Source organism: Polypterus senegalus, chromosome 18, assembly GCF_016835505.1.
Source record: "Polypterus senegalus isolate Bchr_013 chromosome 18, ASM1683550v1, whole genome shotgun sequence".
Classification (NCBI taxonomy): Eukaryota; Metazoa; Chordata; class Cladistia; order Polypteriformes; family Polypteridae; genus Polypterus; species Polypterus senegalus.
This window is the reverse complement of record NC_053171.1, coordinates 47,039,781-47,062,884: the sequence shown is the minus strand read 5'-3', so window position 1 is coordinate 47,062,884 and position 23,104 is coordinate 47,039,781. Positions and strand designations below refer to the sequence as shown.

General features: G+C 39.5%; 1 long non-coding RNA gene across 1 annotated transcript; it reads right to left on the bottom strand.

The window, feature by feature from the left end:
• Nucleotides 1-11,311: 11,311 nt before the first annotated feature.
• On the bottom strand, nucleotides 11,312-18,780 carry LOC120519098. The gene is made up of 2 exons (XR_005631381.1): nucleotides 18,738-18,780; nucleotides 11,312-11,713 (listed from the first exon to the last, which is right to left on the bottom strand). It is a non-coding gene; the product is annotated as an uncharacterized LOC120519098 (long non-coding RNA).
• Between the last annotated feature and the right edge of the window lie 4,324 nt (nucleotides 18,781-23,104).

The window sequence follows — 23,104 nt, the reverse complement described above, 5'->3', positions numbered from 1 at the left end:
CCTGCACAGTCTCAAGGGCATGGAGGAGATTCTAGGAGACAAGCAGTTACTCTAGGAGAGCTGGAGAGGGCCATAGAAGGTCCATAACCCATCAGCAGGACCAGTATCTGCTCCTTTGGGCAAGGAGGAACAGGATGAGCACTGCCAGAGCCCTACAAAATGACCTCCAGCAGGCCACTGGTGTGAATGTCTCTGACCAAACAATCAGAAACAGACTTCATGAGGGTGACCCAAGGGCCCCATGTCCTCTAATGGGCCCTGAGCTCACTGCCCAGCAGCATGCAGCTCGATTGGCATTCGCCATAGAATACAATTTTTACAGATGAGAGCAGGTTCACCCTGAGCACATGACAGAAGTGAAAGGGTCTGAAGAAGCCATGGAGAACATTATGCTGCCTGTAACATCATTCAGCATGAGCAGTTTGGTGGTGGGTTAATGATTGTCTGGGGAGGCATATCCGTGGAGGGTCACACAGGCCGCTACAGGCTTGACAAAGGCACATTGGCTGCCATTAGGTATCAGGATGAAATCCTTGGACCCATTGTCAGACCCTATGCTGGTACAGTGGCTCCTGGTGCACGACAATTCCTGGCCTCATGTGGTGAGAGTATGCAGGCAGTTCCTGGAGGATGAAGGAATTGATACCATTGACTGGCCACCACACTTTCCTGACCTAAATCCAATAGAACACCTCTGGGACATTATGTTTTGGTCCATCCAATGCCACCAGGTTGCACCTCAGACTGTCCAGGAGCTCATTGATGCCCTGGTCCAGATCTGGGAGGAGATCCCCCACAACACCATCTGTCATCTCATTAGAAGCATGCACCGATGTTGTCAGGCATGTATACAAGAACACAGGGGCCATACAAAGTGCTGCGTACAATTTTGAGTTGCTGCAATTAAATTTTGGCAAAATGGACTAGCCTGCCACATAATTTTTCACTCTGATTTTTGGGCGTCTTTGAATTCAGGGCTCTGTAGGTTGATCATTTTCATTTCCATCAAACGATGTGGCATCCTTTCGTTCCTAACACATTACCCAGTCTATATCAGTATAGATATCCAGGAGGATTTCTTTTTCCCATTGAGATCTGATGTGTTTTCAAAGTGTTCCTTTAATTTTTTTGAGCAGTTTATATATATATATAGCAAAATACCCGCACTTGGCAGCGGAGAAGTAGTGTGTTAAAGAAGGAAAGAGAAAAAGAGAAACAAAAGGAAACATTTTGAAAATAACGTAACATGATTGTCAATGTAATTGTTTTGTCACTGTTATGAGTGTCGCTGTGATATATATATATAGCAAAATACCCGCGCTTCACAGCGATGTCATGTGTTAAAGAAGTTATGAAAAGAAAAGGAAACATTTTAAAAATAATGTAACATGATTGTCAAAGTAATTGTTTTGTGTATTTGGGCAGCGTCACGAAGTTGTTTTCGGTAGCTGCATCAGAAAATGTACCACGACGCCTGACACGCCTCCTTTTACTGTTTTCTCAAAGCTTGGATTGCTGCTGTTATAATCGGTTTGAGTCTACATATACATATATATATATATATATATATATATATATATATATATATATATATATATATATATATATATACACATACATATCTTCATATCTATATACATATCTACATATACACATATATATATATACATACCTATCTACATCATATATACACACACACACATACATACATATATACACATACATATACTTGTGTGTATGTTTGTATGTGTCTATATGTGTGTGTATAGCTTTGGTCACTGAGTGCAAGAGAAAAATAATAAAATACAGTCTATAAGTTATTAAACAGTAAAACATTAACGTTTTAAGAAGTACAGGTACACTGATCACTACTGGAGTGGTTTCAGGTAAACTACATTTTAAAGACTGTGTAACACAACAGGTAAGTAACTAACAGCAGCTAAAATGTATATGGATCATCTCTCGGTAGTAGATCCCTTTTGAAAGGCGCTACACGACGGCTGTGGTATAGAAATTACATTTTCTATGTGAACGTTCAAATTTGTGCCTCTGGTAATGTGCCTTACCGGCATTTAAAGAAAATTAGTTTTGTGTCCTCTGCCGTGTTAATAGAGAAAGGCTTTGGTTTGGGATAAAAGGAAAAAAGGTGTAAAGAAAGGAAAGTTGCCTTTTCTTTTATATAGTATAGAGAGATGTGTTCGCTGACGTTATGATCGCCTTTTAAGGACAGTCGCGGTGGGTCTTGTGTAGACTGGTGAGATGTCCCTGCCATTAATCGGCTGTGATGGCACTGTCAGTCCTCTACTCGAGTGCGTGTCTTCATAATCCGAGTTTAGGACCTCATAATCGTATACGTGCAAAAGAAAGTGTGAATCGCCTTAATATTATTTTGCCGTGGTGTAGAAAAGGGGTCCCGTGTTTGCACTTGTCTGGGCTATAGCGCAGGGGGAGGATGAAAAAAATTAAAAGTGCTCACTTTGACTTAAGGCAGAAGCGCAGTCAGCGTCTCAACGGCCGGCACAGCTATGCACGCGCTGGCTGCTCGACTTTTGCTGGGCAGGAGACCCTTTGTACACACGCTCATGATATCAAAAGTCTCAGCTCTTTGGAGGTCATTCATATATTATATATATAGCAAAATACCCGCGCCTCGCAGTGGAGAAGTAGTGTGTTAAAGAAGTAATGAAAAAGAAAAGGAAACATTTTAATAATAACGTAACATGATTGACATTGTCATGAGTGTTGCTGTCATATATATGCCTGCCTAAATAAGTCACCCTCGCTTCACTCTTACTTTATTTACCGTTCATTTAATCATGGCTAGTGGTGGAAAAATTATAAAATGGAAGGAGGATGGCTTTACCAAAACAATTATTGATGGCTGAATCGATTATTCATAAAGCTTGAATTGGTGATCTGTTTTTCTGTGTTAACCTCATATTTTTTCATACTTCTTCTCAAACTAAGGTGGTGCGAGGGTAAAATGAATCGGGATGCGCTGATCAATGTAATCCGTGTACCAGGAAATCATGCATTGACAAAAGTTCCCCTTTGTTTGTAATGCAAAGTGTGATTAAATGCATTATTTTTAACGCTGCTATGGAGCACATGCATCGAAGCTTCTCAGCTGTGCTTGTGCTAAGAAAAGGAAAGATTTTAAAAATAACGTAACACAATTGTCAATGTAACCTTTTGTAAGTAGTGCCTGGAGGATTCAGTGTGTAGAAACTCTAGAGAGAGCGTGTGTATTAACTTGTGGATTTTTCTGTGAGTATTTGGTGGCAGCGTCACAAAGTCGTAACACTGCGTTAGCTGCGGAGCTCAGCTCAGAGCGAAATGAGGTGAATGGGAGGGGAGATGATGACGTGACTCCCACACCCCCACAAACACAGTCTCTCGGAATTTGTATAAGCACAGCCCTTCACCTGCAATTTTAACTTAGTTACAAAGTGATCAAAACTCGCTTATATCCCGCGCCCTCTCATTAAACTTGTATCCCGCATTACCTGTGGGCATGAGAAACGCCAGCGGCAGCCTGTCTATGAACTTAATTTAAACTTTAGGTTTACATCGTGCTTTCTTCCGAAGTAGCAGCACTCATGAATATGGTTGTATATGTCACTCGCTCGCTTCTTATTGTTTCGCTGCCTTCTCAATTATATAATGCATGTTTTCTTCAGCGCTTTTTGGAGCTCTTCCTGGTTTTCTACGCACTGCGTTGACAGTCAGTTCACGTGATTACGTGGGAAGCGTGATGATGTCACATGAAACTCCGCCCCCACAGCTTTTGAGCTCAACTCCATTACAGTAAATGGAGAAAAATACCTTCCACTTATGACCATTAGACGTAGAATTTCGAAATGAAACCTGCCCAACTTTTGTAAGTAAGCTGTAAGGAATGAGCCTGCCAAATTTCAGCCTTCTACCCACACGGGAAGTTGGAGAATTAGTGATGAGTCAGTGAGTCAGACAGTCAGTCAGCGAGGGCTTTGCCTTTTATTAGTATAGATAAAAAAACTGAGAAAGCACATGTACATAAGTATTCACAGCCTTTGCCATGAAGCTCAAAATTGAGCTCAGGTGCATCCTGTTTCCTCTGATCATCCTTGAGATGTTTCTGCAGCTTGATTGGAGTCCACCTGTGGTAAATTCAGTTGATGTGACGTGATTTGGAAAGGCACACACCTGTCTATAAAAGGTCCCACAGTTGACAGTTCATGTCAGAGCACAAACCAAGCATGAAGTCAAAGGAATTGTCTGTAGACCTCCGAGATAGGATTGTCTCGAGGCACAAATCTGGTGAAGGTTACAGAAAACATTCTGCTGCTTTGAAGGTCCCAATGAGCACAGTGGCCTCCATCATCCGTAAGTGGAAGAAGTTTGAAACCACCAGGACTCTTCCTAGAGCTGGCCGGCCATCTGAACTGAGTGGAGAAGCGCCTTAGTCAGGGAGGCGACCAAGAACCCGATGGTCACTCTGTCAGAGCTCCAGAAGTCCTCTGTGGAGAGAGGAGAACCTTCCAGAAGGATAACCATCTCTGCAGCAATCCACCAATCAGGCCTGTATGGTAGAGTGGCCAGACGGAAGCCACTCCTTAGTAAAAGGCACATGGCAGCCCATCTGGAGTTTGCCAAAAGGCACCTGAAGGACTCTCAGACCATGAGAAACAAAATTCTCTGGTCTGATGAGACAAAGATTGAACTCTTTGGTGTGAATGCCAGGCGTCACGTTTGGAGGAAACCAGGCACCGCCATCACCAGGCCAATACCATTCCTACAGTGAAGCATGGTGGTGGCAGCATCATGCTGTGGGGATGTTTTTCAGCGGCAGGAACTGGGAGACTAGTCAGGATAAAGGGAAAGATGAAAGCAGCAATGTACAGAGACATCCTGGATGAAAACCTGCTCCAGAGCGCTCCTGATCTCAGACTGGGGTGACGGTTCATCTTTCAGCAGGACAATGACCCTAAGTACACAGCCAAGATATCAAAGGAGTGACTTCAGGACAACACTGTGAATGTCTTTGAGTGGCCCAGCCAGAGCCCAGACCTTAATCCGATTGAACATCTCTGAAGAGATCTTAAAATGGCTGTGCACCGACGCTTCCCGTCCAACCTGATGGAGCTTGAGAGGTGCTGCAAAGAGGAATGGGCGAAACTGGCCAAGGATAGGTGTGCCAAGCTTGTGGCATCATATTCAAAAAGACTTGAGGCTGTAATTGCTGCCAAAGGTGCATCGACAAAGTATTGAGCAAAGGCTGTGAATACTTATGTACATGGGATTTCTCAGTTGTTTTATTTTTAATAAATATGCAAAAACCTCAAGTAAACTTTTTTCGCGTTGTCATTATGGGGTGTTGTGTGTAAAATTCTGAGGGAAAAAAATGAATTTAATCCATTTTGGAATAAGGCTGTAACATAACAAAATGTGGAAAAAGTGATGCGCTGTGAATACTTTCCGGATGCACTGTATGTGATTGTCATCGGCAAATTATTTAATTTTAAAGTGATTTTGATAAATATTTATGCACCTAATATCGATGATAAGGAATTCATGCAAAATGTATTTGCATCCATTCCCAATGTGAACACTCATAAAATTATAATGGCTGGGGACTTTAATTGTGTTTTAAACCCACTTTTAGATAGGACTCCAGCTAAGACAATTACACAGTTTGTAACTGACCACAACTTATCAGACCCCTGGAGGTTTTTAAACCCAAACTCAAGAACATATTCGTTCTACTCACCAGTACATCATTGCTACTCAAGAATTGATTATTTCTTTATAGATAACTAGCCAACTCGTGGTGTACCATACGCCGCATAATTAGGCCGGTTTTTAATGATTTTTAAGCACAGGGAGAAAATTAACATTTGAAAAATCGGTAATGTAATAAATCAGCAAAAAAAGCAACATTATAATGATGCACGGAACGAACCAACACAGTAAAACAGTTTGCTATGGTGCATGCGGTTGTGCGTCGTAACCGAAAACTCGGTTTTTAAAGACTATTTACTTCATTGTGCTTTAACCTTAGTTGTAAAGGATTTTTTTAAGGATCCCATGGGATACCCCTCGCAAACCGTTTAACACGCTGCATATGGCGATTCACCTCCGCGAGAAACATGCCTCTATGAACTGCCAACGTGGTTTGGAGGTGCCAGGAGTTGGTGGGCGTGGCTCCTTCTGCGTGCGCCATAGGTGTCTTACTTGTCGGCGGCTCAGTGAGTCCACGCCCCTTCCGGCGTGCTTTCCATAGTTGTCTTGCCTTAGTGAATTATATATATAGATAATTTCTTGCCTATGATTAAATCTTGCAAGTACAGCGCTATTGTTATCTCTGACCATGCACCTCTGATCTTGGAGCTAAAGTCATTATGCCCAACACTCTCACCTCGCAGATGGCGTCTTAACCCGCTTCTATTAGCAGACGAGAACTGTACAGAATTCATATCCAAACAAATCAGTTTCTTCCCAGAGACAAATAGATCATCAGAGGTGTCTGCAGGAATACTCTGGGAAACTCTCAAGGCCATGTTAAGAGGACAGATTATTTCATATCTTTCCCACAGGAATAAGTTAGAAACCAAAAAAGTATCAGAGCTAAGAGGCGAAATTACTAAAATAGATGAAGAACATGCCAGGCGTCCAGGCGAGGCTCTACATAGGGAAAGGCAGGCTCTGCATTCAGAACTCAACCTCCTGACAACTAAAGAAACTGAACAACTAATTTATAAATCAACACAACACTACTATGAACACGGAGAGAAAGCTAATAAGGTTTTAGCTCAACAAATCCATAAGCAAGAAGTTCGCAATGCAATCCCAGCAATCACCAACACAAACGGAGATGAAATCATTGACCATAAAAACATAATGTATACATTTAGAGACTACTATAAATCCTTATATTCTATTGAGTTTAAAGAAGACAACACACAATCTAATGCATTTCTGGATACATTACAGATACCACAAATAGACACTTTTAGTAGGGAGGAACTCGATAAACCTTTGGCGCTATCAGAAATACTAGATGCTATAAAGTCACTTCAAGGCGGGAAAGCAGCAGGCCCTGATGGCTACCCTGTAAAATTTTATAAGAAATTCTCCACTCAGCTAGCTCCCCTTTTATTAGTAAAATTTACAGAAGCTAGAGACAATCAAATTTTACCTCAAACTTTTCCCCAAGCATTAATCACCGTCTTTCCTAAACAAAATAAGGATTTATTACAATGTACAGTACATCATACAGACCAATTTCACTTTTGAATAATGATGTTAAAATACTCTCAAAAATCATAGCTAGAAGGATGGAGAAAGTGCTGCCTTCGATAATATCACAAGATCAAACTGGATTTATTAAGGGTGGACACCTCAAATCTTCGACACCTGTTTAATGTAATATACTCACCAGTAAAGTCAAACACCCCAGAAATAATATTATCATTGGATGCAGAAAAAGCATTTGATATGATTGAATGGAAATAAATTTTCTTTACATTAGAGAAATTTGTGCATGGATCAAATTACTGTATACCAATCCAGAAGCTTCAGTCTGTATTAACAACATTTGCTCAGACTACTTTAAACTAGAACGTGGTACCAGACAAGGATGCCCCCTGTCACCACTGCTATTTGCAATAACCATTGAACCACTGACGGTTCACTGTCAAAATGCTTATCAGATAATGGAGATTATCAGAGAGGGACTGGAACAGAATTTTTCTCTCTATGCAGACGATATGGTACTGTATATATCAGACCCACAAAATTATGTGCCTGCAGTCTTAGCAGCACTCACAGAAGATCTCTGGTCTCAGAATTAATTTGAATAAAAGTGTACTCTTTCCAGTGAATTCTCAAGCATATAATATTAGATTAGACACCCTACCTTTTATCATTGCAGATCAGTTTAAATACCTCGGGGTAAACATTACAAGTAAACATAAAGCTCTTTATCAACAAAATTTTGCCGTCTGCCTGGAAAAAATTAAGCAAGACTTGCTTAGATGGTCAACCCTTCATCTCACACTAGCTGGAAGAATTAACGTTGTTAAGATGAATATTCTTCCTAAGCTTCTTTTTTTATTTCAAAACATTCCAGCATACATTAATAAATCATTTTTTAAGAAATTAGATTCAAAAGTAACCTTATTTATTTGGAACTCAAAACATCCACGTATCCAAAGAGCGACCCTACAAAGACCTAAAGCAGAAGGTGGCATGGCTCTACCTAACTTTCAGTTTTATTACTGGGCAGCAAACATACAAGCTATAAAAACCTGGACACAAATAGATGAACATACACTGGCCTGGTCTGCAATAGAAGTAAAATCCTGCAGTACTTCTTTGTATTCCCTGCTCTGTGCCCCAGCAAATGTAAGTTATCGCTATTTTACTAATAATCCATTAGTGCTTCACTCACTCAGAATATGGAACCAATGTAGAAAGCATTTTAGAATGGAGAATCTTTTATCTGTATATTTTATTCTGCAAGAGAACCACCTCTTTCAACCATCGCAAACATATACAGTTTTTAATATCTGGACAAAATTTGGGATTAGATTGCTTAGAGATCTTTATATAGACAACATCTTTGCATCCTATGAACAATTACATTCCAAATTTAAGATTCCAGCTACACATTTCTTTCTCTATCTTCAAATTAGGAACTTTGTTAAACAGAACCTGCCCGATTTTTCTCATCTTGCACCCTCCTCCAGGCTGGAAAAAATATTGCTCAATTTCGAGGACTTAGACACCATCTCTGCAATATATAAAATTATTTTGCAGTCCCCCCATTTCAAAGATCCAAGAGGACACTGGGAAAAAGATCTCTTAATTAATATATCACAAAAGGAGTGGAAGGTAGCAATGCAGAGACTTCACTCGAGCTCCATATGCGCAAAGCATACAATCATTCAACTCAAAATTATATATCGAGCACATCTGTCTCGCCTAAGACTGTCCAAAATGTTCCCAGGTCAAGATCCAACCTGCGAACGTTGCAGCCAAGTCCCAGCCTCACTGGGTCACATGTTTTGGGCCTACACCAAATTAACATCATTTTGGACCAAAATGTTTAATTGCCTTTCAAACAGCGTTGGTGTCACAATCCCTCCTAACCCATTAACAGCTGTGTTTGGGGTTCTTCCAGAGGGGCTTAAAGTGGAGAAGGACAAACAAACTGTGATTGCCTTCACTACACTATTGGCACGCAGACTTATTTTGCTAAAATGGAAGAATCCTAACTTTCCTCTTTTAAGTCAGTGGGTAACTGATGTTTTATACTATTTGAAATTGAAATACTCAGTTAGAGGATCGGTACAGACTTTTTTCAAAACCTGGCAGGATTTAATCAATAATATTTTAGAATAAGCTCTTAAAGCACCGAGGAAGCAATTCTTTCTGCATTTCTTTTTCTTCTCCATTCATCTCCATTGCCCTTTTAAGCAAATCAATTTAGGTACGTTTACAAGCTTTAAGTTTTACTCCGTTGGCCATGCTCTCTTTCTTAGGGGTGGGGGTTAAGTTGTTTTTATCCTATTTTTTTTTTTTGTTGTAAAAATTGATTTATTTGTATGGAATGATTACAATAAAATTAATAAAATTAAAAAAATGTAAAAAAAAGGAAATGATCGAGTAATGACCCCCAGCAAGATATTGCCAGGCATACAGGGTGTTGTGGTGGGTAGTCCTGAAGAGTTCAAATTTTCTGAAGGCTTTGGAATTACCAAATTTATTCTCCAGTTTTTTCTTATCTGAAGCAATTTTATCATCAGTCTATTCTTTCCGTAATATCTGTGTGGCCTTCAGTTTTTAAGAACACTTTAAACAATTTAAGTTTGACTTAAACCAAAACTAGGAAGCGTAATCATGCCTTAACACATCAATCATATCAAAGTTTGGGCATTAATGATTGATATTCATCGCTTAATGAATATAATTTTTCTTCTTGTCATTAATGCGTCATTATACCTGAATGTACAATGGAAAATTGTAATGTGAAAACCTGTATTAAATCTTAAATTTCAATTAAAAATCTATACATTACAGAGGCAATAAAGAGAGATGACTTTTTATGTAGACAGTTGCTTCTTTTTTGATAGGTTTATTGCTTTTAAAGGGCGAGACTGAATTAGGGAGAAGAAGATGCACCATCGTAAGTGGCTTTATGTAAAATGGCGTGTTTTATAAGTAAATATTTCACCATTGTAAATAAATTGAGTTTTTAATATTTAATGAATAATAGTACAGTAATTAATTATTAAACACAGAAACTTAACATTGCAAGAAATTGGATTACGTAGACTAATTATTAACTCATTAAACAGTTACTTTCTTCAGCAAAATATCTGTAAAATGGATGAATTTGTAAAAATGTGTAAGTAAATTAATACCTACTAAAAAATCTACCACAAGCAAGAGTGGATGGCTGTGAAATGTTAACAGATACTAAAACTAATTTTCCAACTTCCTCACATCAAAGGAAGCCAGGGGCAAAAATGGTAAAAGTACAGAAGGCAGCCACTAGATGGTGCTAAACCTGCAACTTTAACGCCAGAATTAACAATTAAACCCGGCTCAGCAGGACAGAAATAAACTTGATTAATCCTGAAGGAGATTGCAAGGTTACAGCCGCAGAGATAAAAAGCTCCAAATATTCATATAACAAGAACGATCATAATCTTAACTATGTTAAAAATGTACAAATGCACATATAACAAGAATGATCTATGAGCAGATTAAAAAAGTGTAAAGAGATTAGAATTGCACATAGAGTACATATCAGTTTACAAGTTTACAGCATATCAAACCTGCAGATTACTAATACTCCAAATAACTAATTTAAAACATCAATGGATGCAGGGCTCAGCATCTGAAACACCCATCCGTTATCCAACCCGCTATATCCTAACTACAGGGTCACGGGGGTCAACACAGCCAACAAGACAGGAAACAAACCCCAGGCAGGGTGCCAGCCCTTGGCAGGGCACACACACATCAACACACCAAGCACAATTTAGGATCACCAATGCACCTAACCTGCATGTCTTTGGACTGAGTACCCGGAGGAAACCCACGCAGACACGGGGAGAACATGCAAACTCCACACAGGGAGGACCCGGGAAGTGAACCTGGGTCTCCTAACTGCGAGGCAGCAGCGCTACCCACTGCGCCACCATGCCACCCACATCTGAAACATCTCATTTATTTTTGCAGTGATCTTTGAATGCTTTTGTGCATAATTATTAATTTTGTAATTCGACATTTTTAGTTGTTTAAGGACATATTTACAATTTGCTTATTTTTGGTCTCCATTTTATTGACACAATCATTACCATTTTGTGGTTCTGGTGGCCATTTTGTTGTTAGCAGCATGCCATCATTGCCATCAGGTGACGCCAGGAAGTGCAGCAGTTTGATGCCATGAACCAGAAAGTGTAAAGGGAAATAGCGTGAAAGTCTGTGTATCCAAGATTCTGGATTCTCTCAAAAACAGTCTTTGCATTGATTTAGGAGTGTGCAGTTTTGGTTTCTTTTTGATCTCTTGGCTTTTGACCTCATTTGCTATTTTCAAAATGGATTTTTTTTTTGTCTGTCCCATCTGCTTGTCCATCCAAATGATTTGCTTTCTTCCTTTCTCCTCTTTTTGTAGAGCGTTTTACACAAAAATTACTTCAAATGATGACATTTCTTTTTTTATCTTGAAATATAAAATATGAAAAAAATCAAGAAAAAAGAAAAAAAAATCAATACTTTGCTGTGTCAAAGGACTCAATATTGAATGCAAAAGAAAAATTGGCATCACCACCTAGCTCACTAATTGAAAAGTCACAAATTGTCTTCCTGCGGCAGATCCACTTAATTATTAAAGACCAGTCTCAATGGAAAAAAGCTGGTTGGCCGAAGATTTCCCTCCAGTAATTAGAAGTCTAGAGGAACTGGGAGATTTATTTATAAGGCAAACCTACAGGCAGCCGCTGAGACGATCTCTGATTCAGAGGGTTCTAGTGGTTGGGAAATGAGCAACACTAAGTTAATCTCGACTAATATACACTGGATATGCACCAAGCTAGCACTATAATGAGTTTATAATCGGTCATAAAGGTGAGATACAGTAATCCCTCGCTATATCGCGTTTCGACTTTCGCAGTTTCACTCTATCGCGGATTTTAAATGTAAGCATATCTAAATATATATCACAGATTTTTCGCTGGTTCGCGGATTTCTGGACAATGGGTCTTTTAATTTATGCTACACGCTTCCTCAGTTTGTTTGCCCTGTTGATTTCATACAAGGGACGCTATTGGCAGATGGCTTAGAAGCTACCCAATCAGAGCATGTATTACATATTAACTAAAACTCCTCAATGCTATAAAATATGCATCCCGCGCGGAGCTTGATTGTTTGCTTGTCTCTGCCTCTCTCTCACCCTCTCTGACATTCTCTGCTCCTGACGGAGTGGCTGTTTGCACAGAGGCTGTTTGCTTAGAAGATACTGACGCTCCTCTAAAAAAATGCCGGCAAACTTAAAAGCACACGTATTGATTTTTAATTGTTTGCTTTTCTTTGTGAGCTCTCTCTCTCCCTCTGAAATTCTCTGCTCCTGAAGAGAAGAAGATCTATTTGCATTCTTTTAATTGTGAGAAAGAACTGTCATCTCAGTCTTGTCACGGAGCACAGTTTAAACTTTTGACTAAAGGGTGTTATTTCATGTCTAGAGGGCTCTAATAATGTTAACAATGTGGGAGAGTTTATTAGGGCTTAAAATATATAAAAATAACCACACAAACATATGGTTTCTACTTTGCGGATTTTCGTCTATTGCGGGGGGTTCTGGAACGCAACCCCCGCGATCGAGGAGGGATTACTGTATTTGAATTGTGTATTAAATCCTGCCTTAGCTCACCAATGTCTTAAACGGCTTTGATAAATTCACATTTTAATAGACCATAATTCTTCTTACCCATGGAGATTTCTTTACCCACATTCAAAGCAATATATTTTTTGTCTTCAGGGCATTGTATTCATTTACAAATACAGGACTTTTTTAATAATGACATGCGTCACTCTGTAATGTCTTGTTATTGTAATCCCATTGCAATTTCTTTCTATGCTCCTTGTGTTCTTGATCTTAAAATTTTTAGCCGCAGTAATCCAGTTTGCACCCGGTGACTTAGTCCTTCCTAACTGTGAGAATATAACGCGTTTTTCAGAAAAATTGATAGTTTTGTTGAAACGAATGTTTTTCTAGGGACATAAACATAGCATACTTACTGAGAGTAGACACATCATCATCTCTTGTGCTTCATGTAAAAATAACTTACTGAACAGAATGATATCAGAGTTAATTAAAGCTGTCTCTAAAAATGATGGCAGTTTGCAGATCCCACTATTGAGCTCTAGAAGAGAAGACTAGCATTGCGTTCAGAATTCGGTTTATATACTCTGAGGTCAAAGTGTGACAAATACTTCAGTCAGGATGATCAGGTTTTAAACATAGGAAAAACCTGATAAGATTCTGACTGAGACATTACATAAGAAAGGAGTTCTGAATGTAATCCGAGAAATACATCATGTGAATTGAATGAAATCACTGCACACAACTAACATATCTAAGGAATACTATAAGACGGTATACCTATGCGAATGCTTTGAAAGTGAGGATCTTTTCTAAGATTTTTTTAATAAAACAGACATGCTTCAGGATCTCCGATGCTTTCTGAGAAAGAAGATGTTAGCACATCTTAAAGTCACAAGCTGAGGGAGATCCCTGTTTCATGCTCCCATGAAGAGCTCTGTTTAATCTAAGAACAAAATGCATAAATTGGTGGACGTGTACAAAACTCAACGCTCAGTTTCTCTGCTTATAGTTCTGACATAGCAATAGGTGATTTTTCAGCAAATAACCCCCACGCACTTTCTGAAATAACCTTTAATAATTCAGTTTATTCAGAAAATAAGGATGATAGAAGGTGGATATTTGCAAGTCTATACTGCTAGAATCCTAACTAGGAAAAGAAAATCCGAACACATTTCTCCAGTCTTGATGTCACTACACTGGTTACCTGTGTCATTCAGGATTGACTTTAAAATTCTGCTTATGGTTTATAAAGCCTTAAATAATCTCGCCCCATCTTATATATCGGAATGTCTGACACCTTATATTCCAAATCGTAAACTTAGATCCTCAAATGAGTGTCTCCTTAGAATTCCAAGAACAAAACTTAAAAGAAGTGGTGAGGCGGCCTTCTGCTGCTATGCACCTAAAATCTGGAATAGCCTGCCAATAGGAATTCGCCAGGCTGATACAGTAGAGCACTTTAAAACACTGCTGAAAACATATTACTTTAACATGGCCTTTTTATAACTTCATTTTAATCGTAATTTAACTTAATCCTGATACTCTATATGTTCAATCTCCTCAAAATAACTATTCATGGTGGCTCTAAAATCCATACTGACCCCTACTCTCTTTTCTGTTTCTTTTTCCGGTTTCTTTGTGGTGGTGGCCTACTCCACCTGCACCTACTCAAAGCTTCATGATGCTCCAACAATGATGGATGGATTAAAAGGAAGAAGTCTACGTGACCATCATCATCATCAAGCCCTTCCGTGAGAACCCTAAATCCAAAGAGGACTGTTTCATTTATGTTCGGTAGATTGCCCAGAGGGGACTGGGCGGTCTCATGGTCTGGAATCCCTACAGATTTTATTTTTTTCTCCAGTCGTCTGGAGTTTTTTTGTTTTTTTTGTCCCCCCTGGCCATTGAATGTTACTCTTATTCGATGTTAATTAATTTTGATTTATTTTGTTTTATAATTGCGTCTTTCATTTTTCTATTCTTTAATATGTAAAGCACTTTGAGCTACTGTTTGTATGAAAATGTGCTATATAAATACATGTTGTTGTTGTTATACAGACACCGTACATTAATGTACAACAAAAAAATATAAATCTTTGTTAGCTTGCTTTGATTTTGTCTTTCCTATAGAAAAAGGCACACACAAATTCTATTTCCTTATATTCTTCTTTAAAGAAATTGCCCCAGGCAACTATTAATTTACAACAACAACAACATTTATTTATATAGCACATTTTCATACAAACAGTAGCTCAAAGTGCTTTACATATTAAAGAATAGAAAAATGAAAGACATAATTATAAAAAATAAATCAACATTAACATCGAATAAGAGTAAGGTTCAATGGCCAGGGGACAGAAAAAAAAAACTCCAGACGGCTGGAGAAAAAATAAAATCTGTAGGGATTCCAGACCATGAGACCGCCCAGTCCCCTCTGGGCATTCTACCTAACATAAATGAAACAGTCCTCTTTGGATTTAGGGTTCTCACGGAAGGGCTTGATGATGATGATGGTCACGTAGACTTCTTCCTTTTAATCCGTCCATCATTGTTGGAGCATCATGAAGCTTTGAGTAGGTGGAGGTGGCGCAGGCCACCACCACAAAGAAACCGGAAAAAGAAACAGAAAAGAGAGTAGGGGTCAGTACCGATTTTAGAGCCACCATGAATAGTTGTTATGATGAATTGAACATACAGAGTATCAGGATTAAGTTAAATTACGATTAAAATGAAGTTATAAAAGGCCATGTTAAAGTAATGTGTTTTCAGCAGTGTTTTAAAGTGCTCTACTGTATCAGCCTGGTGAATTCCTATTGGCAGGCTATTCCAGATTTTAGGTGCATAACAGCAGAAGGCCGCCTCACCACTTCTTTTAAGTTTTGTTCTTGGAATTCTAAGGAGACACTCATTTGAGGATCTGAGGTTACGATTTGGAATATAAGGTGTCAGACATTCCGATATATAAGATGGGGCGAGATTATTTAAGGCTTTATAAACCATAAGCAGAATTTTAAAGTCAATTCTGAATGACACAGGTAACCAGTGTAGTGACATCAAAACTGGAGAATGTGTTCTGATTTTCTTTTCCTAGTTAGGATTCTAGCAGCTGCATTCTGCACTAGTTGCAAACGATTTATATCTTTTTGGGTAGTCCTGAGAGGAGTGCGTTACAGTAATCTAGTCGACTGAAAACAAACGCGTGAACTAATTTCTCAGCATCTTTCAGTGATATAAGAGGTCTAACTTTACTTATGTTTCTTAAGTGAAAAATGCTGTCCTAATGATCTGATTAATATGTGATTTAAAATTCAGATTACAGTCAACAATCACCCCTAAGCTTTTTACCTCCGTCTTGACTTTTAATCCTAATGTATCCAGTTTATTTCTAATAGCCTCATTGTATCCATTATTGCTGATCACTAAAATTTCAGTTTTCTCTTTATTTAACTTGAGAAAATTACTATTCATCCATTCTGAGATACTAGTCAGACATTGTGTTAGTGAATCAATAGAATCGGGTCATCAGGTGCTATTGATAAGTACAGCTGTGTGTCATCAGCATAGCTGTGGTAGCTCACGTTGTGCCCTGAGATAATCTGACCTAACGGAAGCATGTAGATTGAGAATAACAGCGGACCCAGGATAGAGCCTTGTGGAACACCATATTGGATATCATGTGTCTTCGAGTTGTAATTCCCACAACTAACAAAATATTTTCTCCCTGTCAGGTAGGATTCAAACCAATTTAAGACACTGCCAGAGAGGCCCACCCATTGACTAAGGCGATTTCTAAGAATGTTGTGATCAATGGTGTCAAATGCAGCACTCAGATCTAAGAGGATGAGAACAGATAAATGGCCTCTGTCTGCATTTACCCGCAAGTCATTTACTACTTTAACGAGTGCAGTTTCTGTGCTGTGATTTGTTCTAAAACCTGACTGAAATTTATCAAGAATAGCATGTTTATTTAGGTGGTCATTTAACTGCATAATGACTGCCTTCTCTAGAACTTTACTTAAGAAGGGCAGGTTAGAGATGGGTCTAAAATTTTCAAGAGCGAGGGGTCAAGATTATGTTTCTTAAGTAGGGGTTTAACTACAGCAGTCTTAAGACAGTCTGGGAAGACCCCAGTATCTAGTGACGAATTTACTATGTCAAGAACATTATCAATTAGCACGCCTGATACTTCTTTGAAAAACCTTGTTGGTATCGGGTCAAGGACGCAGGTGGAGGGTTTTAATTGAGATATTATTTTTGTAAATCAGGTAAATCTATCCTAGTGAAAGAGTTTAATTTGTTTATAACAGGATGTTGGGGTTTAGGGGATCCTTAGTGTTGGGGAGATATACTATGTTATTTCTAATATCATTAATTTTTGATTGAAAATACAGCGACAGCCTCACAGGTTTCACTGGAAGCACTTAGGAGGCATTCCTTTGAGCTACCTGGGTTTAGTAGGCGATCAATTGTTGAAAATAAGACTCTAGGATTACTAGCATTGTTATTTATAATATTAGAGAAATAGCAGCGTCTCTCAAGACGGACAGTGTTATTGTATTCTGTTATTTTGACTTTTAATATTTCGTGGTGGATAGTAAGTTTAGTCTTCCTCCATTGACGCTCAGCTCTAGGGCATGTTCTCTTTAAATCAGACACTCTTTGGGTCTTCCATGGTATACAATGCTAGAAGATTTTTTCACTGTCTTTTCAGGTGCAACTATGTCAACAGCAGCTCTCACTTTAGAATTAAATCTTTCCACCTTACTATTTACATTGTCCTCGCTATTATAGCTGGCACTATAAACGGACTGATTGCTTAAAATGTTTGTAAGTTTTAAAGCTGCTGCGAATCAAAGAAGCGTTTTTTAACAATATGCTTCTCATGAGTGTTTTTTATCATTATTTCTATATTAAAAAGTAGAAGAAAATGGTCTGATAGACCAATATCAATGATCTGTTTTATATCAACTTTCAGTCCTTTAGTAATCACTAAGTCTAATGTATGACCTGCTTTATGTGTAGGCTGATTTATGAGTTGTCTCAAATCAAAAGAATCCAGGAGGTTCATAAATTCTTTTACTTTTAGATCACACTGATTATCTATATGAAAATTAAAGTCGCCAACTATTAGGAGTGTGTCATATTAGTAATTAAAATTGACATTAAGTCAGAGAATTCCTCAAAAAACGACGCGTTATATTTAGGAGGTCTATACACGGATAGTATTAGAACTTGAGAATCTCCATGAATAACAACGGCGAGATACTCAAAGGACTTGAACTTACCAAAACTGACATCTTTACATTTTAATCGCTCGAGTAAATGTTAGCCAATCCGCCCCTTTTCCCTGGCGGTTTGAATGAGTAAAACTGTAATCCGGAGGCAGATTCGATTAAAACTGACGCGCATCTGAATTCAAGCCATGTTTCATTTAGTGCAATAAGATCTATTTTTATCACTAATAAGATCGTTGATAAAAAACGTTTTGTTAGTTAAAGCTCTGACATTTAATAGTGCCATATTTAATGTTTCGGAGGTGCAGAGATGAGTACTATGTGCGTTATTGTTATTTGGAATAGGAACTAAATTATTATTATTAGCGCTCTGTGTATATTTTTGTTTAATCTGTGATCTGTTTTATAGTTTTAATACATTGTTCCTCTAAAATAGTGATTTTAATTAGATTATTGGAGTTTATGCCGTATTTCCTAGGTTTTCTACGTGCATTGAGATTGCTTATTACAGTATTAATGGTGTGAACTTTAACGGAAGACTCTATTAAACATTCATCATGTCCTGGCACAGCAGTATTATTTCGGAAGGGGTTAAGAGCAGAGATAGATAGTCAAGAAAAACGAATTACCTTCGATATGTTTTCGGAGAGGACCCGGGCACCGAAACTGTTCGGATGCAGGCCATCACGCTTGAAGAGACGCGCCTTTCCAAAAGAGATTCCAATTGTTGATGAAACCGACATCCTTCTTCTTGCAGAAACCCTGTAGCCAGTTGTTCAACCCTAGCAGACGACTGTAGTACTCGTTGGATCGTCTGACGAGAGGTAGTGGACCCGAAACGAAGATCTTTGCCGATGGGGTCCTCTCCTTCGTGTCTCTAATCAGAGCTGCGAAGTCAGCCTTCAGGATTTCTGATTGTCGGTGCCTTATATCGTTTACGCCGGCATGCAAGACGATTGATCCAACTGCCCTCTCCTTGTGTTTTCGTAGACTGCTGGCGACGTTTCATTACATCTCGGACACGAGCACCGGGAAAACAAGAAACAAACGATTTTGCATTAGGGCATGCGACATTAAGGTTTCTAACGATGGAATCACCTACCACTAATACATCACCAGGTGCTGAAGGCGAAATGGGGACGCGTAGAGGGTCAAACCGGTTCTGAGATAAAATGCTCGCCTGTGCCGATGGAGGTGCTCTGGCCTTGAACCCCCGCCTGCATAGCTGAAATCCACCGAGGTCAGCAGCGGCGTCGCTCCTACGAGACGCGGGGGTGAGGTCGGCACAACGCGGGGTTGATGTTTCGCCGGTTCCAGATGGCAAGGACGGTTTATCCAACAGCCGGGCCTTCAGATTTCTCAGGTATTTCCGTCGGGACAGGAGTTTCTGAATCTTTTCATCAAGTGCTTGGAGTTCCTCAATTACGATTTCAACGCGAGTTACCCCACTGTCGGCCATTTTCTACTTCGTGCCCTAGGAGAAATGAGAGAGAGAGAGAGAGGTTAGCTGAAGTGACTTCTGGAATTTAGGAGTGAATTTAGGACTGCCTCTTAAATGTTCTTGTCACAATAGTCTTTCAGCTGATTACGAGGTGTGGCAGAAAAGTAAAGAGACTGATTTTTTATTTACCAAAGTTTTTATTTTTTTCAAACATCAATGTTATCCCCTTCAAAGTAGTTCCCTTGGGCAGGTACAAACTGATGGAGACGTTGTTCCCACTGTTGGTAGCAGCGCTGGAAGTCTTCAACCGGTATGGTCTTCAGCATGTCCGTTACACTCTTTTGGATGTTTTCTAAAGTCCCGAAATGACGTCCTTTGAGGACATTTTTCAGTTTAGGAAAAAGTCACACGGACTGAGGTCAGGTGAATAAGGGAAACCACAGGAATGCCTTTTGCAGGTCAAAAATTCTGTTATGGAGAGGGCCGTGTGACATGGGGCGTTGTCATGATGGAGCAGCCATTTGTCTCCAATATCTGGTCTCACGCGAATGATCCTTTTTCTGAGCCTTTCAAGGACGTCTTTATAAAAAACTTGGTTGACAGTTTGTCCTGGAGGAACAAATTCTTTGTGGACGATTCCCTTTTTGTCAAAAAAACAAATCAGCATTGATTTGATCTTCAATTTGCTCATTCGAGCTTTCTTTGGTCGAGGAGAGTTTGCAGTGTGCCACTCCTGACTTTGCCTCTTGGTCTCAGGATCGTATTCAAAAATCCATGATTCATCACCTGTGATCACACGACTAAAGAAATCTTGCTCATTAGCGATTCTGTCAAGAAGATCAAGACACTTGTTTTTTCGATTGTCCTTCTGCTCAATTGTGAGGTTTTTTGGCACCATTTTGGCACAGACCTTTCGCATGTGCAAATGTTCAGTCAAAATTTGATGAACGGTAAATCTGTTCAAATTTAATTGTTCACTCAACATTCTTAATGTTAAACGACCGTCTGATCTCACAAGAGTGTTCACACGTTTGATGTTTTCATTGGTTTTCGAAGTTGAAGGCCTCCTGAACGGTGTTCATCTTCAACGTGTTTTCTGCCTTCCAAAAGTGATTTGTGCCAGCGAAAAACTTGAGCTCGGGATAAGATAAAGAATGTTCCCCATAGGCCTGTTTTAACTTTTCAAACGTCACACTTGCCGTTTAATGGCACAACGTTGCTCCAAATTCCGCTGTTCCATTTTGCGTGACGCACAACCAAAACACAACCGCTAATAGCAGTCACAAAATCCGTAGTTAACGGAAGGAGTTGAAACTTGCACTGAGCTATGGGAGGGTACTGATACACGTGCTCTATCAAGGACAACAGCGCAGGGTTGCCAGATCGCTTGCAGTGTTGCCAGTCTCATTACTTTTCTGCCACACCTCGTATGTGGCTCATTCTTTTTTGTTCCGCATTTCTCAGAGTGTGTGTTTTGATAATTCTGTGAATTTCCTTCTTGGCTTGCCTGCACTCAGCACAACCCTCCAAGCTCCTCTCTATGAGGACATCACACACTGAATTAATGGAAGGTTAGGTCAGTTTCCTTATTGAATTAAGGAGGAGCAGCCTGTAGCAGTTAAAGGTTTATCCTTAACACACGTTGTTACTTTCAGTTAAAGCAACACCATTAACTAGAAATAGATGTGTGAATGCATATGCTTGCCTTAGCCTAGGTACAAAGTTTTAAACGGTATGGTTCATGAAATCAAAATTTTACAGAACTGTACTTTATGGTGTGATTCCTGTCCAAATGCTGTGCCCTGAATACTGCATGATCTGCGGAGAGCTTCTCTGGACCACATGGAAGGATGTTGAATGTGCTTTGACTTTGTTTGTCCTAATGCTGTTCATTCCCTTAGCTCGGGCTTGTGGACTATACTGCAGTTCACAGATTCTGACATGTCACACACACTGCTCTTTTATTTTGCTAGTATAAAAATGATGTTTGCTCACTCGACTCCCTTCTTGAGACAACACCTGTTGTTTTCCGTAGGTCCCTCTCTGCCTTGTGCACATTGCCATCCTTTACCAAGGTGGACTTAATGCAGCGTCCATGTCTTGCAGGACATCACGGCCTGCTCCTTTGGTCTGACATTACGTCACCCTGGTGAGTTACGATTTTAAGGCCAATCAGAGAATGCAGATCTAGTGCTTACAACAGGTTATAAAGAAGCAGTGATCAGAGAGGATTTTCTAGAAATATTGTAAGAATACAACTGGGTATCTGACATGTGGATTACGCAACACAAGTAACCTGAGATTTTGTCAATGGACGCTTCAATGATGTTTTCTGTTTATTCCATGTAGGTCCCTATAGAAGCCTATTATATCAGTTTTTGTTTTTTCTGTTCTTCATAAAAACATGTGAACAAACAAAATGGGGTAAGTAACAGATAAATATTGTCACACACGTGCGCATGGGAATCAGCTGAAGGGCCTAAACACTAGTAATTCTACGCCAGGCCAGGGGGTGGCGAAGTGTACTGACTATCTCTCTCAGTCCCTTGCAGACCTTTCCCGGGAAATCCCGCCTGTTGCCAGCCCCAAGGATGACGTCACTTCCTGGCACAAGGACACCACTCCCAGTTCCATCACTTCCCTTCCATCTTGCCTCAGTACAGGCAGTTCTGGTCTGGACTCTGAACTAAGCACATCGTGCTATTTACAGCTACTTTTACAGCCGATTCAATTATACGGGTGGCTGCCCCAAATCTTTATGATGTCTCCGACTCATTCTTATCACAATATATATATAAAAAAAGATTTTTTGGTGGAATATTCTTTGAGAGTTTTTCATAAGAAGCACCATGGATGCTTTTTCATAGAAGTTCTTTTTATTGGCATCCTAAAGTTTGAATTGTGTACTTCATCTCTATTTGCTGTTTGTTCTTGGAAGTAGCTCTGCATCATTTAGGGCATTATTTCTATCATTTTTCCAGTTTAGTGACTATTTTCTCCTGTGGATGTTTCCAATCATTCTTTTTCTTTCCGTTTTTCCAGCTTGTCATTAAAGTAACGTCCCTTTTGACATTTCTCGTAAATGCCATGAGCCTTTTATGGAGCTCATTAGCCTTAGCCGCAGTTTGTGCCATCCAGAGCTGTCTGAGTTTGCCGTTAACTCCTGCTTTCTTTCTGTCGTCTGCCTAGAATGCGTCTTTGGCCTTGGCAGTTGCAGGTGACACGCTAGAGTGCATGGCAGGTTTGGGGCTGATCTTCTGCATACCTTTCAGGGCACTTTGCCAGGGCTGTTTCGCTTTGTTCTTTTGGCCCTGTATTCATATGTAAGGCCTCATTCACACACAGAGTGCTGCAAACAAACAGTTAATTTGCCTTGAGGAGCTGCTGGCTGTGAATGCTTACCATATTTGAAAGGCGGCTGTGAACACCGTGTACTTTGAGAGCGTAGTACACTGTCCTCTGAGGAGCTCACTACCTGTTTTTCTTATCAGCAGATGAACTGGGTGTTTACATGAAATGGTTATCTTAGGAGTTTTCCCTTGCAGTTCTGGAAAC